We start from the raw sequence: 6000 nt of genomic DNA, 5'->3' as shown, positions 1-6000 counted from the left end.
GGGTACTTATGTACTTTTAAACTGTTTGCCTGTCTCCTGGAGTCTAAATGATGGTCAATGAAAATGGACCCTCTGTGTCTTTACAGTTGCTAAAAGATTTCTATTACAACACTGGAGACATAAATGCCCATTGCCCTAAATCCAGTGGATGGAGGCCCTTACAACCTTATTACTAACCATGGCTGAACCTGTCTAATTTCCAAGATCTGAGGAAATCAGGCTAGCCTAGGCCATCTCCTGTTAAATTGCGGGGCAGGGTGGGTTGGAATACAGCAGCCCTTCATGAGATTCACAATCCTCGTTCCTAATGCCCATCAATTTTAGCCCCTCCCACTGGTTCTCAAGTGCCACCCCCCAGCTCTTATAGGGTACTATATAAATAATTCAAATAGGCCTGGGACCATTATGAGCTGCGTTTAATGAGGAGGTTGGAGCACTTTCTCTATCAGAAAAGGCTGAAGAGTCTGGGACTTTTTAGTTTAGAAGAGAGATGACTAAACGGGGACATGATAGAACTCGATGTCATCAAACAAAGTTGATGGGCACGCAGTAGATTCAGGATAGGAGCCCTGTGGGTCAGAGTGATAAAGCTGCAGTACTGCAGTCCAAACTCTGCTCACAACCTGAGTTCAATGCTGGCAGAAGCTGGGTTCAGGTAGTCAGCTCAAGGTTGACTCAGCCTTCCATCCTTTCAAGGTTGGTAAAATGAGTACCCAGCCTGCTGGGGGTAAAGTGTAGATGAATGGGGAAGGCAATGACAAACCACCCCATAAAAAGTCTGCCATGAAAACGTCGTGATGTAACATCACCCCAGGGTCGGAAATGACTGGGGCTTGCGCAGGGGACTACCTTTTTTTTTTATCTTCAGGACAGACAAAAGGAAACACTTTACACAGAGAGTGATTAAAATGTGGAATTCACTGCCAGAGGATGTTGTGATAACCACAGGAATAAACAGCTTTAGAAGAAGAAGAAGACTGTAGATTTATGCCCCACCCTTCTCTCTGAATCAGAGTCTCAGAGCGGCTTACAATCTCTTTTATCTTCTTCCTCCACAACAGACACCCTGTGAGTTAGGTGGGGCTGAGAGAGCTCTCACAGAAGCTTCCCTTTCAAGTACAACTCCTGCGAGAGCGATGCCTGACCCAAGGCCATTCCAGCAGCTGCAAGTGGAGGAGATTAATGGAAAGCATATGGGAATCCTTTCCCATTCTACCAGCGGCTACTAGCCACAGTAACGGAGGGGAGCTTAGTGCCAGAGCCTCGGCCTCTATGCTCTGTTGTTTGTTGTCCAAAAGAACTGGTTGGCCACTGTGTGAGACAGGAGGCTGGACAAGACAAACTCTTGGTCTGATCCAGCAGGGCTCTTCTTATGTTTTAACCTATGCACCACAAGCAAGAAAGTGCATAGGAACCCAGTTCCCTTTTGCATTCAGACTACCAACTGTACCAAGTAAAAACTTCCCAGTTCGGGTTTTAACTGTGCTGAAATAAGAGAACTGTGCCTATGTTTTAATAAGCATTATTTTATTTTTTTTGCTTCCGTTGCCAACAAACAAAACAAAGCCCCAAACCCACAGTACAAACTCTCTCCCCCTTTGTTCTAGCTGTGTTCATGGGAGGTAGGATCCAAAAAGGGAAACAGCCTCCAGGGCTGAGTTTGCTTGGCAAAGACTCCTCCCAGCAAAGAGATCAAAGCTAGAACCCAAAGGAAATTTTCCTGGGAATAAATCCTATTGAATCAAATGGGACTTCTGAATTGACTGACTTGGCCTTGCTCCCACTGGGTGGATGGGATGGAACAGCCAGCAAAGCAGACTGGAGGAATCCCCAACTTTTTTTGAGTCAGCGGATGCTTTTGGAATCTGGACCCAGTGTGGTGGGCATAGCCAAAAAATGGCTGCCACAAAACATCTGCTGCAAACATGGCTGGTGCATGGGAGTAGGCCAAGTAGGTGGCTGCCTAGGGTGCCACCTGGTCTAGGCGCCCCCTCTCCCAACGTGCAGTGTGTGTGCTCCTTGGAGCCTGCCTTCCCCAATGGAAAGCAGGTTCCATGGAGCACAAATGCTGCCTGGCCCGTTTTGCATTCCCCAGGTCTGTTCCAGACCCAGGAAACACAAAAGCGGACAGCACCTGCACAGTGTGCTCCTCAGAGCCCGGCAGGGGTAAATTAACCAACTGTAAAAGCTGAAGAAGGGCCAATTACAGTTTCTAAAAATCAGCTCCTGTTGAAGTTGGGAGGGACGGTGGCTCAGTGGCAGAGATTCTGCTTGGGAAGCAGAAGGTCCCAGGTTCAATCCCTGGCATCTCCAAAAAAGGGTCCAGGCAAATAGGTGTGAAAGACCTCAGCTTGAGACCCTGGAGAGCTGCTGCCAGTCTGAGAAGACAATACTGACTTTGATGGACCAAGGGTCAGATTCAGTAGAAGGCAGCTTCATATGTTCATATGAAGTCGTATGCTGCCACTCATCCTTCCTGCTCTACCTTAACAGAGCCATGGGGTGGGAACCACAGCTCAGAGGCAGAGCATCTTTCTCACATGCGCAAGGTCTTGCCACAGGCACCTCCAACTAAAAGGATCGAGTCGAAATAGTAATGTGAAGGTCTTGTCCCTGCCACCTCCAGTGAAAAGGATCAAGTAGTGTTCTCACCATTTTTATCGCTTAATCTCACCATTTTTTAAAAAATAAAAAACCCTGTAAATCAAACATGTAAATAGTTTCAAGTTTCTTCATCTCTCCCACAATTCTCTGTTATTTTAAATTTTTTGGGGGGGGCACTAGTGGGCTGCTCACCTAGGGCACCAAAAATCCTAGCACTGGCCCTGGCTGCAAGAGGTGCAGCCAGCCACCAGTGTCTCCCACACCTTCAGACAGTGAAGAAGATCCTAGTGCTGTGGTAGCAGCTGCTGCCAAAACAACGGCGTTTTTTTAGAAATCTGCACAGCCAATCCAATCTCCAGTGAGCAACCAGAAGCCTTGCTGAGCAAAAGCTCTACCTGGCTCTGCTCACTTTCTAACAAAACTTGACAGGTACCAGGAAAGGTGTTGATTGGCTCTATGGCACATGGTCACCACATTCAGGACTGCTGGCATACAGGATTGTTCCTTTCCCTAACCAAACTCCCCTTGGCCAGTGAAATCTTGGCTCCAGCTGGTGACAAAATAATACTCACTGGGGTCTCCTCTTGCTCTTGCAGCACCATTCTAAGCAGAGTTCTACCCTTCTAAGTCTAGTGAAGTCAATATCAGGAGTTAACAGGGTAGTTAGTCCAGTATTCCATCCACTGCTTTTTTTTTTTTAGCAGGAATGGCCTGAACGCAGTTCTGGCTGGCTTGGTGTAAGGGTGTGTGGCCTAATATACAAATGAGTTCCTGCTGGGCTTTTTCTATAGAAAGTTCTGTGTGCAACAATGGTGATGTCGGGGGTGTGGCCTAATATGCAAATGAGTTCCTGCTGGGCTTTTTCTAGGGGGGGAAAGCTCTGATCCTGTCTCAAATTTAGCAGAATGCACCTTGGCTACATGCAGTAGGAGCCCTTTGTTCTGTGTGCTGGCAGAGTTACAAAGTTACACAGAGCTACAGCCACTTGTCAGTTTCAAGGACTAATAATAGTCCTTTTATTTAGGAACCACATTCTAGATAGTGAAGTTTAAGAGACTGAGACAGAACTAACCCAAACTACCTTGAACGGATCTGGATGCTGAAAGACATCCAGCCTCCATTGTGGATGTGTGTGTGTGTGTGTGTGTGAGAGAGAGAGAGAGAGGGATGGTGGTGGTGAGAGAGAGGGAACAAGCAAAAAGAAGCAATTTTCCTGAAATCCATCAGTTGTCTACCAGGGGACACTGACAGGAAAGTAAATAGGGAGAGGACGCACAAGGGTTGCCAGTCCCAGGCCCTGGTGGAGGTTCCCCTATTTTGGGGGGCTTTGACCAGCCAGCTGGCCAGCGGGAAAACCCACCTCCAAATGGGGACGTGGTGTGACGATGCTCTGCTTTTGGGGCTGACTGCATAGTTTTGAAGGCAACCATCCACAACCAGAAGTTTTGCCCAGAAACCAAAGTGTTGAGCGCGACATCCCACCTCACCCCTGAATGCCTCAGAGCTGGCAACTTTCCTGAGTCTCTTCAGCAATTCTCTGTAGGGTGACTGGGGCCCTGCAGTCACAGCAGGGAAGGCTTAATCAGGGCGGCATTCAGGCCCCTGGCGTGGCCCCTCCAGTACAAGGCTTGCGCCAGCTACCCTGGATGCCCAGGACTAAGACTGCCCTGACTGGGGGGAATCTGATCTTTTTTTAAAAGTGTGTGTGTGTGTGCGCGCGTGCATGCCTGGAAGTCATGGTTGACTTCTGACACCCCCTACTGGGGTTTGGATGTTTCAGAGGTGACTTGTTTGCCTGCCTCTGCATCCCAGCCCTGGTATTCCTTGAAGTTGCAGGGGGGGATTTTGTAGCAGGGACTCCTTTGCATATTAGGCCACACACCTTTAACTTGTTCATAAATGATTTGGAGTTGGGAGTGAGCAGTGAAGTGGCCAAGTTTGCAGATGACACTAAATTGTTCAGGGTGGTGAGAACCAGAGAGGATTGTGAGGCACTCCAAAGGGATCTGTTCAGGCTGGGTGGGTGGGCATCAAAGTGGCAGATGAGGTTCAATGTGGCCAAGTGCAAAGTAATGCACATTGGGGCCAAGAATCCCAGCTACAAATACAAGTTGATGGGGTGTGAACTGGCAGAGACTGACCAAAAGAGAGATCTTGGGGTCGTGGTAGATAGCTCACAGAAAATGTCAAGACAGTGTGCAATTGCAATAAAAAAGGCCAACGCCATGCTGGGAATTATTAGGAAGGGAATTGAAAACAAATCAGCCAGTATCATAATGCCCCTGTAGAAATCGATGGTGCGGTCTCATTTGGAGTACTGTGTGCAGTTCTGGTCGCCGCACCTCAAAAAGGATATTATAGCATTGGAGAAAGTGCAGAAAAGGGCAAGTAGAATGATTAAAGGGTTGGAACACTTTCCCTATGAAGAAAGGTTGAAACGCTTGGGGCTCTTTAGCTAGGAGAAACGTCGCCTAAGGGGTGACATGATAGAGGTTTACAAGATAATGCATGGGATGGAGAAAGTAGAGAAAGAGGTACTTTTCTCCCTTTCTCACAATACAAGAACTCGTGGGCATTCGATGAAATTGCTGAGCAGTCAGGTTAAAATGGATAAAAGGAAGTACTTCTTCACCCAAAGGGTGATTAACATGTGGAATTCACTGCCACAGGAGGTGGCGGCGGCTACAAGCATATATATATATATATATATATATATATATATATATATATATATATATATATATATATATATATTGGCCACTGTGTGACACAGAGTGTTGGATTGGATGGGCCATTGGCCTGATCCAACATGGCTTCTCTAATGTTCTTATGTACCTCTGATGAAGCCAGTCCTCCTGGAGCTTACAATAGGCCCTGTGCTAAGAGCCCTGTAAGCTCTTGGAGGATTGGCTACTTCAGGGGTGTGTGGCCTAATATGCAAAGGAGTCCCTGCTACAAAAACAGCAACAACAAAATAAAACCTGGAGATCTCCCATCCAAGTACTTGCCAGGGTCACCCCTAGTTAGCTTCCAAGATCTGACAAGATTGGGCTTGCCTGGACTATCCTGGTCAGGATAGAGGGGTGGGGTGGATCTGCTCTTAAAGGGGAAAGAAGCTTTAAAAATCCACTGATCCTGACTTGCGTCTATCTATTCTTACCGTTTTAGCCACTGTACAGGATAAGATTTCATGTGGTCACAACAGTATGTCCATATGGCCATTACATGAGTCAGTTCCCGACATTGACTCCTGAAGCAGTTTATGGCAAAGGAATGTCCATGGAGAGTAGACTATCAAGAGGCAAAGAAAAGGTGGCTTCTCTGCTCTGCGCAGAAAGCCAGACATTGCTGCAATCGCTCAACACAGACCAGTCTCTGTCTGTTCGATTTGCAGGG

Source organism: Heteronotia binoei, chromosome 15 (genome assembly GCF_032191835.1).
Source record: "Heteronotia binoei isolate CCM8104 ecotype False Entrance Well chromosome 15, APGP_CSIRO_Hbin_v1, whole genome shotgun sequence".
Classification (NCBI taxonomy): domain Eukaryota; kingdom Metazoa; phylum Chordata; class Lepidosauria; order Squamata; family Gekkonidae; genus Heteronotia; species Heteronotia binoei.
Note: the sequence above shows the minus strand (reverse complement) of the source record.